The 16,328-nt window shown below is 45.8% G+C and overlaps 1 long non-coding RNA gene across 1 annotated transcript; it reads left to right on the forward strand.

Moving 5' to 3' along the window:
• Window positions 1–411: 411 nt before the first annotated feature.
• LOC308195256 lies at window positions 412–12,974 on the forward strand. Its single transcript, XR_013951374.1, has 2 exons — window positions 412–558; window positions 11,196–12,974. It is a non-coding gene; the product is annotated as an uncharacterized lncRNA (long non-coding RNA).
• Window positions 12,975–16,328: the final 3,354 nt, after the last annotated feature.

The following is a 16,328-nucleotide window of genomic DNA, read 5'->3' on the forward strand; positions in this document are numbered from 1 at the left end:
TATAAACATGAATGACCCGTGTAAGTTGAGGTCTCGGCCTGGAGGCTCCCAACCGGCTTGTTTGAAACAAGCACTTCCCTCCTCGCTGAGGAGGAGCAAGGAGTGCTGTGCCCACCTGGGTGGCTGCGTGGAGCCTTCACTGGCCACTTGTTTGCATCCTGTCAAAGATTATCCTCGGTTAGGTTCCTTCTGCCTCCCTTTTCCCTGTTAAGTCAGATGCTATCTTCGTATTCAGCAGCATAAGAGAAGAAAGAAGATTTAAACCCATTTAACCTTGAATATAGGCATTAGTTAAGCAATTAAAATTAAAGGGTGAGTTAATGGGCAGTGTCAAACATTCGGAGAAACATCTGTTGTAATAGAAGTGTGCCTTTTAGCCGATGAATAATTGATCTAACGCTCTTCAGCATCCAGGTCCAGGCGAGGAGGCGGCGCAGGCACTGCTGGAGCATCTCAGCCCTGTCCCCAGCCGTGGGCTCCAGGAGAGCAGGAGGACCTGGCCACCACCATTCAAAGGAGCATTAGGAAATCATCCTGCATTGTAGCTCCTCAGCCAAGGTTTTCATTTTTTTTTTTCCTCTTTTATTTTTTATTCTTCTCAGTTCCTTTGCTTTCCTGGGATCAGACACGTTAGTTCAGGTCTAGAGGAACCGATGGTCTATTTTTAAGACTTTATTAATGCGTGTGTGGATGGATGTGGTGTCTGTCTGGACACCAGTAGCTGGGGATGTAGATGACTCAAACTGCTTCGGATTGTATCACCGAGCTAAATTAACTTGCTTTTTGGCAGGCAGCAGACGTGAGTGAACATCTTCGCTAATGCATTGAGGACAACACAGCAAATATTGACCTGGGTTTGAGGGGTAAATAGAGGAAAGCATTTGTCTCTCGACTGTGGCAATGCGAGCAACACTGAAGTTACTTCTCTAACAGTGTGATCTCCGTTAGAAAGCTGGGTTTGTGTTGGATCGGGCTCTGTATGGGATGGAGACTGCCTCCGTGGCGGGACTGATGGCACAGGGTCTCACCGACCCGCTGCTGGCTGGCAAAGCTCCTCCACAGACCCACCTTGAAGCTGGGGCTGCTGGGGGCACCTTGGTGACCCCGGCACCGAATTGAGGGCACGAAACGTTGGTCGTGTGGGATGTGGGAGAAGAAAACCTGGGTCATGGGAGGTTCGTGGTGTGCTACTTTCTGTAATGTCTCTTAATCCCTGAAAAATCAGACGAGGCAATTCCTCAGAGCCTGTGTGTGCGTGAGCCGTGCGAGCAGCGGGGCTGAGCCAAGCCCAGCTCCGTGCTGGATTATTAGCAGGGCACGGGGAGCCCCCAGCCTGTAGCTGCGTGTTTGTAGCGGCGTGTTTGAGCTCACACCTCTTTGTAGAAGGGATGTGGGAGAAAGCAGTGGGAAGGAAGCAGAAAAAGCAAAAAGAAAGTTCACGTGACGGTATCTCTGAGGTGAACGTTAACAGATGTGGGTGCTTCTCTCGTTCCCAAGCTGCGTCTGGTCAAGGTTTTACCCATCAGGGTGCAAAGCAATGATATCCATGTGGGTGTTTGTAAGGGAGAAAAGTAGGAAAATCACTTCCACACTCCCAGAGAAACCACTTGTATAAATGTTTGGTTTTCATACACTCATCCCTCTTTTTTTTATTTATTTTTTCCCTCGGGCCAATCTGCGGAACTTGAATATATGCAGCGGTTCAGGTTTTGTTTTAAATCAAGTTAATATGTGCTTGCATCATAAGCATAAAGAAAGGGAAATAAACCGGGATGGGAAAATTATCTGTGTGTCTTCAGCTGGTTTTAGCTGACAACAAGCAGAACCTCTAGTTCGCTTTCTTCCCTCGTCTCCCCCTCCGCATGCGAGGGCTGCCTTAGCATCTGCTTGAACTTCTGCTGCTGTTTTCAACTTCTTTTTCTGCTTCTTCAGACTACAGCAGCTCTTTTCTCAACATAAAATTGTCCCTGGATTATTTTCAAGTGTTTGATGCCTCGCCCCACTTCTACCTTTCACTAGCTCGTCAATATTGTCCTTAATGACACATGAACGCAAACAGACCTTGCTTTTTATGCTGTGTGCGGCAGGCAACAAATTTGGCTTGTTCTGGAGCCCCTGGAGTCTGGTTATATTTAAACAAAATTTTAACTGCTGAGGTTATGGACGTGTATAACTGCCCATCTGAATGTGTGTGGGACGTGTACAAAGAAGAAGTTCATGTTGAACTCGAAGTGGAAGATTTTTTAAAGCAAAGATAACTGAGAGGACAGATGAAGCAGGGAATTTTTTATCCTGGGGGAGTTTTATTTGAGGAAATTGGAGCGGCTGAGCAAGGAGATTGTATTCAAAGCTAGAATTCAGCCAATCCGTCTCTCAATAAAAAGGAGCCGTTTTCAAACTTCAATAGCAAAAAAAGCCTGCAGAAACACAAAAAATCTCAGAAGGCTGACTTCTGAAATGTGCTTACTTCTATGTTTGGTAATGCGACAGAGCTAAAAGCGTATTTTTTTCACCTTACCCCAAATGCACATTGATATTTCCATCTCAGCCACAACTCCAGCATTGTCCTTGTGGTGATATGAGTGACACTGTCTCCATTACAGTAACCTGGTTAAGTTTTCTTGGTCATACACTCACAAAAGACATCACTGTGCTTTCTTTCACCAAAATTTTGAGTAAAGGATCCATGAAGAAATTTCTGCTACGCAGTTTAGCTGAGGTTAGTGCCTATCGACTTAAATGGAAGCAGATCTGAGCCTCAGACTGCTGTCCTTTGCATAACTGCCCAAAACATCACTTTTTCTTGTGTGATAGCCAGACATTATCCATGCTGACTTCTTATCAGCCCTTCTGTTTACATCTACAGATAATAAATGGGGAGTAACTCCAGCCCACAGCATCTGTCCCCACTGTGCCACGTCTTACCGAGGAAGGGAGCAGAACAGAGGCAGGTTATCTGAGGATGCGGGTATAGGAACGGCTATGCTAGAGAAACAGACTTTATGCATGGGAATATGGAGTAGTGGGGAGCTGCCAACTAATCTGCTCTAAGCTTACCCTGTGCACTGTTACAGCAAGGGATTTGGGTGGTAATGCTTAATTTTTCATTACGTTTTTATTGGGATTATCAGCCAGTCATTGCATTCCTGTGCAGGGAGGAAGGCTCTGCCTCAACCACTTGCTCTGCTGGGAGGGGACAAACTCGGTGTCCCTGCCCATGATTTCAGCAAGCCCTCTGGGGCAGGCTCTGCTGCTCCCCTCCTTGCATCTCTGACACCAAATTTCCAGAGCACGCTCGGTGGGCAGGAGGGAAGTTGGAAAGCTGGGCGGCATGCATGGGTGTGCATCCAACCCTTCTGATGGTGGCCCTTCTACCCAGCACACGTGGGGCTGTGTCATGCCCAGGGGTCACCAACCCGGCCTGTAGGATGATGTGGACTGCACTGAAGCCACCCGCTGTGTTTCTGATCCTCTGGTCTGCATTTCCCAAGGTGTCCTCAGAGCCACCAGCCTGCAGATGCCTGGGAGGACAAAGGGAAGTTGGGGAGGGAGGAGGAAATCTCCTCTCACTGCACATACAGCCTAGAGATGCTGCTGTGGGAAGTCACAGTAGCTGTTGCTTCATTCCCAAGTAAAAAAGAAAAAAAGGATTGATTTGGTGTTTTCTTCAGAAAAGCTGCGATGTTAGCAACTACACAGGCAAAATAAAGGAAAACGGCACAACTTCCGAAGGCTTGGGTGTTTTCCTCCTGCCAGCAGCTGACAGCTCCGCTCTGCCTGTCATCTGCAAACAAGCCGAGTTACTCACCGTAACAGCAGTTGGAGGAATCTGCTTTTGTAGCCCAGAAATGGGTTTTGGCCTTTCCCTTTTTAGGTAATCTGTTTGGAATTTGTTGGTGTTGGTGCTCAACAGTTGTTTAAGGCTGCTGGCAGCCCGCTGGTCTTCACGGGATGAATCGGTGGTCTTGGGCCCTTTCCAGCTCCGTGCATGGAGCATTGCTTTCCCGTGATGCAAGGAAAAGGGTGCAGTCAGCGCTAAGAGGCAGAAAATTTAAAACTGATGAAAGGAAATGCTTTTCCACACAATTAGCCTTTGGGATTTGTTACCACATGGCGATGCTTACACCAAGCGTTTAGCACGTCTTCGGGGGAGGAAAGGGTATCTGGGGATTTATATGGAAAACAGATTTTCCAAACAAAAAGGTTCAAATTCACATCAGGATTGTGAGGTCCAGAGCAGAAGTTTCAGCTTCAGTTTGAGTGATGTAGGTCACCTGTGGACTGCAGCAAGGTCTTGAATTGCAACCTGCAGTCCCAGGTGAGCATCATGACTACCAGTTACATTGTTAATCTGCTTTAATAATCACTTTTCCTACCACAGGTTCACTCAGTAGCACGGCCTTTCCAAGAGGGGACATTCCAGCAGCAGTACAGTTCATGGTACCTTCCTCTTTGGGGCTGTACCAGCACCATAAGGGACTGGGTTTGATGGGTCTGTGTACGCATTTCTTAGGGGGTTCACAGAATCACAGAGTGGTTTGGGTTGGGAGAAACCTTGAAGATCACCCAGTTCCAACCCCCTGCCATGGGCAGGGACACCTTCCACAGACCTGGTTGCCCACAGCCCCATCCAGCCTGGCCCTGAACACTTCCAGGGATGGGGCAGCCACAGCTTCTCTGGGCAGCCTGTGCCAGTGCCTCAGCGCCCTCAGAATAAAGAATTTCTTCCTTATATCTAATCTACATCTTAATCTAATCTTCTCTTAGTTAAAGCCCATTACCCCTTGTCCTAGGGTGACTGGTGGAAGCAAGGAGGCAGCTCCTACCTCGGACCCCTTGCTGATGGCTTTGTGTAGATGGTCCCATCCAGAGCAGCTCATGTCGGTTAGATCTCTGGTTTGCACTTGTTCTGCTCAGGGAATGAGAAAGATTTCACTCTGCCTCCATGGGTTTCTGTGAGACAGGCGTGTGTTGCCCTGGGGTGCTGTCCCTGTACATCACCAGCGGCACAAAATAACCCAAAGCGTGCGCCCCTGCACCTGGTATGGAGCCTCCCTCAAAATGTCCGCCCCTCAGGCAGGGTCAAAGCCCAGGAGGTTTTGTGTTTGAAATAACGTTTGCTGGCAGGAAAGTCAAGGGTGATGGATGAAGCAAGCCTTGTTCCTTTCTTGTGGCCCCACAAGCTCAGGTCCCCCGAAGAGCCACCAGAGCTGGAGTTTCAGCGTGGCATTACCCACGTGGCCTCCTCATGTCACCTTGTGTTGAAATTAGTGAGGCATTTTGTGGTGGGGGGGTTCCTTTCTCTTTTGTTTTGAGAGTGCCAGGACTTTTTTAAAAACAAAACAAAGCAATAAAAATCCCCTTGGGTTTCCCAGCTCCCCCTGAAATGGCAAGCCCTTCATATAAAATCTTTTTTTTCTACCCTTAGTTTAGAGCTCACCTGACAGCCTGCGTTTGCACCCAGGTGTTTCATTACACCAAATTTGTTCCAGTGCATTGCAACTGTTTCTGTACTTAAAATTAGGCAGTTTGATGAAAAAGGGAATTTTAGAGAAATCAGCGGGATCACTCAGGTGATCAGTGTGCGCTCCAACCTTCTGCTGGCCTCCACAAGAGCCCTCTCCTTCTTGGCATCGTGCAGAACCACCCCAGACCTCCTCCTGTCCTTTCTTCCTTGATGCCAGCAATAGCAGTAACAGTAGATGAGGCTTTAGAAATGGCCTTTAACTGATGTTTGTCCCGTATTCTCTGGCAAAAATAAGACTTGGCCTATGTAATGTATAATGAATAGGTGGTTAGAATAAAATAAAATAAAATAAAATAAAATAAAATAAAAAATGAAATATAATGAAATAAATAAAATAAAATAAAATAAAATAAAATAAAATAAAATAAAATAAAATAAAATAAATAAAAATAAAATATTGTGCTTGTCTAGGTCTCAGTCTGCATTCAGGCAAACTTTAAAAGTATATTGAGCAGTAATACAGTTACACAGGCAAAGGGAGAAGGTTTTGTCACTGCTATGTCATTTACATTATACTTTTATATATATATACTATATATATTTATTTTTTTTTTACATTTCACATTATACTGTGAATATTTTTTTCTTATCTTTTCTAAGCCTTGAAACAGTTTCTGAGCCTCGAAACATATCTTGAGCCACTGACGTTTGAGCAGGAGGAAGCCGTTTCTCTCTCACTGATGACTCAAGAGCATCCTCTAGTGTATATTTAAGGCAATACTTCATGTTCCCTGCCTGTTTGCCTTGGGAAAAAAAAAAAAATGATGTCAGGGCAGTGGACCAAAAGCGTTCGTGGAGTTCCTGGTAAATGGCAACACATAAGATAACATAACACACAAGATGTTAGCTGAGGAAGCGCAGGCAAACGCACAGGGTAAGTGCTTGCTAACACCGAGGGCTGGCTTCAGGAGGAGTTAGCAACACCGGCAACCTTGTGGGGCCAAGCCTTGAGATGGTGCGGTTGTGTAGCTCTCATCTATAAAACACTGAGCATAATTAGGAACCATCCACTTTATAATGGTGAAGGTATTTAAGTGATTGGACATTTTAAACATGGAAGAGAAACATTTGAAATGAGTTAAAATGCACACTATGTACTCACAGGTTACAGTAATGTCTGTAAGGGGTGTGTTTTGACTATAAATGCATTTTGCTAATTAGAAAAGGTAAGTTAAACCACCTTTAAGGTTGTGGGATTCTTTCTTTTGCCAGGAAAACCTACTTCATAATTTCGGTAGTGTTAAGCAACTCTCCCACACTGGGACATTTTTATTTTCATTGCACTGTGAAAAATGGTGCATAATGAAGAGTGCAGCTAAAGATTTTAAAATAGCCATTATATGGCTATTATGTGTACATATGTTATTATGGTATTATATGACACAATTCTAGTCCTCCTGTGCCTTATTTTTTCTCCTTTAAAGTGGAAAAAGGTTAATTTCCCTGCCTCAGAAGGGAATAAACCTATTAAGGGCTGCTGAGTGCTCAGCGAAGAGATGATGGGGAGCTGTATAAATATTTCAGGTGGGCAGACACGTGGCCGGTGACAACATACTGCCTTCCATGGCCCAGACAGGAGAAATGATGCCATACATTCATTCCCCACCCCAATGTGCCATAGCGTTTTGGCTTTTCTCAGCCAGCAAGAGACCCCTCTCCAGCGATAACATGGATGTCATTTATTCTGGCCAGATCATTTTGCAGAAAGTCTTCTTAAATCCTGACTCTGTGTGTGTACCCTTGCACTGTGTCCATGAGCTCTGGGTGTTTATTTTGTAGTCACTGCTTTCTGCTAAAAGTGTGCAGCAAAAAACAACACTGCAGCAAAGGAAGGCAGCGCATACGCTCTGATTTGGAGAAGAGCAAATATTAGGGCAAATAATGCACAGCGTTTGTTCACGAACTTGAAACAAGTAGAGAGGAAGGGTGAGATCAGGACAGACACAGGTTAGATTAATCTTACCTCAGTGGGATGAAAGGCTTTGAAAGAAACTTTGAAGGGATGAGCAATTATTGCCATGGAAGCAATAGAAAATGAGATAACATCACCCAAAGTCGGCGGTGCCAGCCTAACCTGTTAGCTCTCTTTGATAAGAGAACTGATCTTGCAGATAAGAGGTACAGCATCCGCACATTGCCTGCCTGGTTTCCCAGAGCAGTTGATAAAGTGCCATGCAGGAAATTATGCATTAAGGTGGGAATTAGTAGGAGTGCTCTGGTGGTGTAAGGAACTGGTCAGGGCAAGGGGAGCAGCACGGAAGGGGGGGAAAGCCGCTGGGACTGTTCCTTCAAGAGGAGACTGGGGAACGGTTATAGGTACAAGGAAAGCTGGCATGTCTCAGTAGAGCGTGGATGGTAGGAGAAGAAGGGGATGAAATTTAGTTGCTCTGAGCTTGAACTTCTGGAGTAACAATGGGGCTTCTGCCATGAAACTGGTCCTTGACACTTGGGAAAGACTGAGAAGGAGAAGATCTCAGTGCTTCATCCAAGCGCAGGCCTAAGATCCACCAGCGTGGCATGGCCCTGATGGTGGTGTATTTACTCTGAGGATGTAAGGATGAGGATTTATTTCCAGTAAGTATAAAGATGGATGAAGGCCATGGTACAGTTCCTGGTGAGTCTTTGCCTGGGACACTCTGCTCTGCCTGGTCCTTTGCGTGAAAGGAAGGTAAATGTAGGAGGACACAATGAAAGAGGAGCACTTGAAGCTGGTGTGGCCTCCAAAGGGAGCAATCCTACCATTGAAGACCTGTCCTGGACTAAAAAAAAAATATGTTTTCTTTTTCCCTTTTTTTTTTTCCCTCTCTTTCTTTTGTGTCTATTGTGAATTTGGCCATAGCACAGGCAAGGAGTAACCAGGGTGGGAAGCAGCATCCCCAGTAAGGAGGAGGAGGGGTGAGTATTTCCAGTCTGTCATGGAGTATGCTCTTCCACCATCATCTCTTGAGCCAAAGAAAACAGAGACAGCCAGCAGTCACACAGACTGGAGCTGCCAGGGTCTCTGACCACACTGTGGCACGAGGGCCGTGCACCGGGGAGAGTGAAGGGACTGGCTTCTTGCTTCACTGGTGGCAGCAGGACCAGCGGGACCAGGCTGTCCCATGAGTGGTTTGGGCTGGGAATAAGCCAGTTTCTAACTCTTGGGAATGGAAAAGTGTCTTTGTAGGGATGAGTACAGGAAAGAGAAGCCCAGAGTAGTTTTCAAGATAGAGCCTGAGCTGTTTGTATGAGGGGTTTTGTGATGTGGTTGCCTGAGGACAACAGAGTACCAGGCACAACCTGGGAGGTAGCTTTATAATGCATATAAAGAAGTCTGTATTAAAAAAGGGAAATGAGGAAGGGAAAAGGACCTGAAATTTGAGAGCATTTGTTTTTCAAGGGAGGAACATAAAATACTGAGCAGTAAGAAAATCGAATAAGGCAATTTCGAGTGACTGATCTGAAAGGAGCTGACCATCTGCGTGTCCACAGCAAGTGTGACAGTCACAGGAGGGCCCACTTTAAGGCATTCCCCGCTCTCGTTTCACCTCCGTATTGTATCCTAGGTGCAATCATTCAGGTGAAGAGGCAACTTCCACTTTCGTTTCTACCTCTTTAATTATACGGGCATCCTATGAGACACAACTCCTCACCCATCTCTATCCTTCACAAAGGCAGAGCTTTCAGTATAAAAGAGGTTAACCTCATATTCTCAAAGATTCCTTGTGGGTTTTGTTTGTTTGTTCAATTTAGCACACCCTAGTGTATACACTTATGTATTTTTATTTAAAACTAGTAATCGTGTTACTCATGCGCTGCCCTATGCAGAATCAGTGTAAAAACAGCCGAAGAAATCATAGCAAAAGCAGAAACTTAGAAATACACAAGGGAGTCTTAAAATCCCTTATTTCATTTAGGCCCTGTCCAAATGATTTTCTAAATATGGATATCTCTCGATGTGATCAGATATATGGAGGAACAAGTTCACAGCCTGTTACGAATCTTGGAGAGGACTGAAACCACAAAATGTTGCACTCGGTTGACATAATACCTTTTATAGGTGAGGTTGGCAGTGCTACTTCTAACTTCCTCTCGTGGTGGTTTTGGGAGAACATGTACAGTTTTTTTATAAGCAAACGTTTTCAATACGTTCAAGAGAACTGCTTGGCAAACATCATAATTTTGAGCTTACTTCTTCTGCTGACTTGCGACTTAATCAGATCACGGAGCTAGACACAGGATAAACAGGTTCAAGCCATACAGAGCTTGAAAACTAAACCAGAAATGTTCGTGTCACCAAGACCGCTCTCTGCTTGCCTCTTCAAGCTGCTACCTCAGCTGCAGACTGAGCTAATGCACTCCTGTCTGCAGCTAGGGTTCTGTGCGTTGGGCATGTAGGTAAACGTGAATATTCGTTCATGGACTTGCAGGGCTCATTCCTCACCTCCTGCCCTGCTCCCACGTACCCTGGGTAACCCGCTGCAGTCCTGCCTTGGGAGCACGAGATAGCTTTTGGCTTATACCAGCAGTAGTTTTGGTGAGGCAGTGTGGGCCGCGGGGACATTGCAACAACCGTACGTCAGGAGTGGCCGCAGGTGGGGCCAAAGGATGTGTCACTGGCCCAGTAAAATGCCTCTGAATAAATTCTTGATCAAGATTGCAGTGCTGGTGCATAACAGAGGGAAGGGGAGCGGTTGCTGGAGTTATTCATCCAACCTGATGGAAAATCCTGTAACCCTGCTCTGCTTTCCATTGCTCCCTGCTGGGAACAGCAGTGCCTTAGGTGCCCATCAAAACATCACATCGTGTGCTGGTGCTGCCTCTGCCTTTGCATCTCTGCCTTTTGTCTTTCTAAACAGGCTCTTGCCATCCCCAGGCCTAGGCCATTTGCCCCATGGCCGGTGCAGGAGCGCAGGTACTGGAGTCAATTCTGTGCTGCTCTTTGCTCCTTGGCTTCTCTCATTTTTGTGGATTTCCACGCCGCCTTCCCAACATCCACCCTGTCCTCTGAACTCAGCCTCCTAGCTATGACAGCTCCCTTCAGGTCCTAGATACCCAGAAGCTGCTTTTTTTTTCCAGCAAAGGAGATTTGATTTACAAAGTCACTGGTTATGATCAGTGCAGGTGACTGCTGAACTCCTTTTAAGCCTCTCCTTTTCCCTAGAAGGCTTAGCAATTGCAAGATCCTTTGTATTCACCTCCCAGATTTGCTGAGCACGGCGATTGCAGCGGGAAGCTTTCCAGAGCCACATCGCCTGTGTATGACTCAACTCAGGTGAATCATCAGCACCCAGCGCCAAGAAATCACAGTAATTGCACGGAGGCCTGCAGGAAAACTCGGCGCAGGCTGATCTATAACAGCCTCCAAATACAGTGAGCCTTTCAAATATAAATCTCCTAAATTCCCCATTTTCAAAGGTAATAGGGAGCCCACTGTACCCAGTTAAAGGACAGCAGGACATGGCCCTATACATTTTGTGTCTCTTCAGTGCAATGCCGTGTGCTCAGCTGTGAAACCCCTTGCCACAGAGGCAAATGATAAAAATTATCCAGAGTCCAAGGAGACACCGGGCAAGTTTGCAACAGGCTATTTAGTGGAGAGAAACTGCACAGACTGTTTCTGAGCTGTGAATGGCTGGTGATACTGAGGGCGAGGACAGATTTATTTATCGTTTTTTTTTTTCTTCAGGCATTGACTTGGGCTGTGGCCAGAGCCTTGCTGCTGCCTTGGTGGCCTTTTGCTCTTGGGTCTCTCGCTCGTCCTGCACTGACTCTGCTGCTTGTGGCTGCCCTCGGTGGTCCCTGGGTACCAAGAGCCTGCGTAGTGTGGACCATACTGCAACGAGAGCGATGCAAAGGCTGGTGTGCTGCCCGAAATGCAGCTGGCAGTGCTAATTTTAAGTCAAGAGCTTTGAGTTTCCCTTCTAGTAGCAAAGACTGTCATTCAAACCTTGCTCTGCACATGGGGCGATGCGCGTCTGTGATAGACCAGGACACAGCATGCAAAAACTTCCCTCGGTCAGTTCAACATGAGTTTGGCCCTTCGCTTGAACGAGGGGATTTTCTGGACATCACTTACCATTTTATTGCAAAGGAGCAGAGACGGAATAGCCTAATGCAGCAGTCTGGAGCCATCAAACCCTTGTTCGCAGCAGCAAATTTATGAATTTTCATGGTATCCATTAGTAGTAAGCTGCAGTTGCCTTGAGACAGACTTTTTGTTAATTAACCTTCTAAATATGCTCTTTTGTTCCTAACTGGTGAATGAATTTGGTGTTCAAAGCCTTTCCCACATGCCCCTACTTTTTCTTTTTCTCTTCCTTCCAGGTTAATGGCTGTGTAATCCTTGGTGGAGAGCAAAACAATTACCAGGAGGCAATGGTGATAATTACACAGAGCAGAATAAATGCACACGGTCAGCCCCTCTGCTAATATAAATAGATTTCCAGGGATCTATTCTTACTTCATGAGGGTGTTCAAAGCCTCTCTTGCCCTTCTTCCTGCCCCAGAAGTGAAATTTGGAGCCTGAGTCCTCAGGGATGTGAAATCTCACCCTGTAAGGACGATAACATGTCCATGTTTACTTCCCAGCTTTCTATTTTTATGCTGTCCAGCAAAAGCCGTCAGAGCACAGATGAAGCACTCAGCTGTGCTAAATATTCCCAGCATGACTCTTTTGATGACTGAAAGCCATAATCCCAAACTCTGCATCTCGTGCGCTCCCCTGGGTCCCTGAAGCTGGGTCAGGGCACACGGAGCTGGGAGGTTTCCAGGAGGAAACCCACGAGAAGATGTCCCATCTATGGACAGCAGACAATCTGGTGTGAGAGGGGGATTTGGGGATGCTGCACACATGCCAAAGCCAGGCTGCAGGGGAACTGCTCAGACCGACTCGCTTCTGAGTCCAACAACATCACTTGTCATTTCTGCCCGAACAGGGAGAGAGGGCCCAGGGCTGAGCTCCTGGCCTGGATTTCATATACCTGAGCTGCCATCTGGTTATACAATGGTATTTTTCCATTTTAGGCCCAGGCCAAGCCAGTTGCAGAGGCAGTGGTACAAACCAGCTTCAGTGAGCATTCCTACAGACCATGACATCACCATTTTTTTAATTGAAGTCTTTTACACAAGCTGCACAAAGCACTCACCTTAGAAAACGAAGTTAAGTGGCATTGGATGCAGTACCAGAACCTGGCTACACTTCTGTTTCCTGCCAAGTCTTTACTGAGAGCTGTATTTTACTTAAGACTTGCCAATTAGTCAGTTCTTAATTCACTTACCTTGTACTTTTATGTTATTAGCTATTGCCATAACTTATAGTGAGAGGATTGCATGATTGAACAATCCACAAAAGACAAATATCTTGCATCTATTTATCTGCTGTTATCAACCAAACCAATACTTTAATGAAAAGAGAAAGTTAAGCTTCTTTCAGAAGACTTTTCTTCCCAATAAACCATGTTGACCCGTACTATTCACACTGACACTATTTGCTGATTTCTCTGTTGGCATTTCATTACTTTGCCTAGAATTGCTCACTGGCTTAAAACTACTTAGTTGCCCTAGTTATTTTTTTAATGATTTATCCAAATGCAGCGTTTCTCCAGTCCTCTAAAATGTTTGCAGTCCTCCAGGATGAAGTGGGAGAGGGGCAGAAATCCCTTGAGCCAATCCACTTCGGTTCAGCTGTAAGGGTGCCAGTTGCCTGGACCTGGTAAGGTAATAATATTTGTCTCCAGTAATGCTGTTTAATAGCCTCCTTGGTTACTAATGGGATGGAAAGTGCATTGTCCTCATAACATCAGTGCATGATTCTTCTCGTTTCCAAATTCAGAACAAAAATATTTACTGAGCACCTCAGTCCTCTTCACATCATCATCAACAATTTTACCATTCCCATCTAGCAATGTTCATGTAAACTAGAGCCAAATGCCAGCTTGTTCCCTGTTCTGTCTGATGTACTTGTGACCGATTTAGGACCTGATTGTTCAAGACTGCAGCAATATGAAATCCTGAAGGACCTTCGGGGACGAACTCAGCCTCCCGGGATGTCGGTATCTTTGCTACTGGATGCCAGAATGCCTTCAGAGATTGAAAGGGGCAGTGACTGACACAGCGTACGGTCTGATGGATTTTGTTAAAGCTAAAGATGGCTGCAGTTCAAGTTTTAAATTAGTGTGAGAGGCGACACAATACTTTCCTTAAGCCAATGGCATACTTAAATTTATTTCACGACAGCGGCATTTTTCATCTGGAGTTTTTAGAAGCTGTTTTCTAAGCACCATCCATTCTGAGTGCTTCTAATGTAAAAAATTAACCAGCTGCAGTGCACAGACAGAAGAAAATGGCTTAACTCTGATAACAGAGCCCAGAAATGGCACAGACTACAGGCCTGCAGAGTGAGGCAGTGCCCAATGGCCACTGACATCACCGCTTCCGCACGTAATGACTACGGCCTACGGCCGGATCCTGTGATTAGGGCTCTGAAGGTACCGCCACCCATTCATGTGGGTTAGGTTACATCATGCTGGCTTCTCTCTTCCTGGACACTCCTGGCACTCGGAGGGTTCATGTGCTGGGAGCGCTGCATCTCTCCTCCTGTTCACTGCACACGCAGCTCCACGTCATATGAGGGATCATACAGTCGGTCTCACCCTCTGGTTCCATCCCTTTTTCTCTAACAGAAAACAAAAAGCATCATTTTAAAGACAGGCTTTTGGGGTGTTGATTTTTGTTTTGTTTTGGCTTTGCTTTTAAGCAGGAAATGTCATCTCTTGGAAAGCTGTTGTGCCCATTTGTGTTTGCAAAGGCTGATCTGCGGGGGAGAGGAAGTGCGAACCATATTTCTGCATGGCTTTTTGTCCTTCAGGGTAGAACAAAGAAACCTGGCAAATGAATGACCAACACACTCTTCAGAGTTCAAAACGCTTTCACCTATTAACTGGAAATGTCAAAAGTCCTTTTGTCTCGCCAGTCCACTACTGCATTGCTCTTTTCCTTCCCTTCAAGTATGTGCAGAAGATATTAGCATAAAGTTTGCTGAATTCACTGTGGAAGGGCACTGTGAGCTCTCTGCGCGGTTAACCTCAGCTCCTCTCCTTGTCCAGACGTGTTCCACGCAGTCAGCTGGCTGCTGAACAGCACATCCTAGGACCAGTCAGACTACACGCTGGAGAATTTCCTATTCATCTTCTCCTTACGTTAATAAGAGGACTTCTAATAAATGTGATCATTGGAGTAAAAGACATTGCTTGATTTCTTTTTTTTTTTTTTGTGCTCAGCTATTACCAGCCATCAAAGAAAGAAATTATAAACACAGTCGCCCTTAGCTATATCACCATCTCTTGCTCGTTCTATCTTTATTGCCTTTATTTTTTAAATCCTAATGAGAAGTTATCTCCAGTCTCTAGGGTCTCAGAGGGATTTGGTTTTCATTCTTTCCAGATATACATGAGCTTCTGTTGAGTGATGATTTATATTGTAGGAGTGCTGAGAAGCACGGTACGTAGTACAGTGTATAGGAGACAGTCCTTGACTCAAAATGCTTGCAGTCTACTTGGGCACCAGAGAGCACAGGAAGGGAAATAGCTGCAAAGTTGGACAGCCCTCTTGTCCTGCCTGCTGTTGCCACCTCTCAGTCCTGTACAACACCTAGCGATACAGTCCTCAGCATTTTCTTCCTCTCTTTGCATTTTCTTTCACTCCTGCTTTTTTTTCCTGACAGTCCAGTCTCAAAGTAGACCACTTGGACGACCTCTTCATGGCATCTCTGTGCTGTGTTGGCTCCTCTGCTCTCCACCACATGTTTGAACGTATGTATATGCAAACCCAGGTACTGAGAACTGCCTAGTGTTAAAATGCAGATTGGAAAAGATAACCCTTGAGAGTGAATGAGAACTTAAGACAGAATACAGTGCTAATGAATGCCTCTCTATTTAAATTCAACTCACAGCGAGTGGGCGGAAAGCTCTACTACATCTCTTTAAGATCCCAAGAGGAGAAATTTGTCCTACAGCAGCTAGTGGCAAGGCAAAATGCGGCTAGACGTGACTGAGATGGTGACGTGACGTGGAGAAGGCTCTGCTCTGTGATGCAGTGCAGGAGCTATTCTGCTTGTCCCAGTGCAGAAAGGGTGGCTGTGGCCCCCTTAGCGAGGTTTAGTAGCAGCCTTTCCAGCCTCTCCTCTGGAAAGGAGAAGCAGTTTGGTTGATGGCTGTATCCCCCTCTAAACCTCCTCTGAGAGCTTCTACACCTCCAATATTAGATCTGGCTGGTGAACTACAACAAGGCCCTGTGCCAGATGGATTAGTTCAGAGTTGTTTCTCCTAAACAGCAAATGCAATGCCTCCCCTAACACACTGATACTAACAACGCCAGTGAGATGGTGCAGGTATCTCCCAGCAGGCACCCATCCCACGTGTTAGGTATTGAAAGGGCCCAGAATTTTATTCAGCTCAAAAAATATCGCAGCCCAGTGAAACTCCGCAGAGGTGAGAGGTATTCTGGACAATTTAAACAAATAGCCCATGTACGTAGAAATACACACTTGCTTCATGTTCTGCAGATAACCAACACTGTGGTACCTCCAGTTCTTGTTCAGATGTCACTTCGCCTTCTTCAATCCATTAGCTCACATACCCACAACTCGTTTTCAGAAGCTAGCTTTGCCATCATGAAAATACCCCAGAACTTGCACTCTTGTGTCACCTAGGCTAGCTAAGGAGTGTTTGGTACGACAATCTGTGCCCAGCTTACCTTAGTTTGTGTTAGTAGGAATCGCTGTTTGCCTAAAACAGATGAAGCTACTGCTTACAAAATCTTT

Source organism: Anser brachyrhynchus (assembly GCF_964034855.1).
Source record: "Anser brachyrhynchus genome assembly, chromosome: 5".
NCBI classification, from domain to species: Eukaryota; Metazoa; Chordata; class Aves; order Anseriformes; family Anatidae; genus Anser; species Anser brachyrhynchus.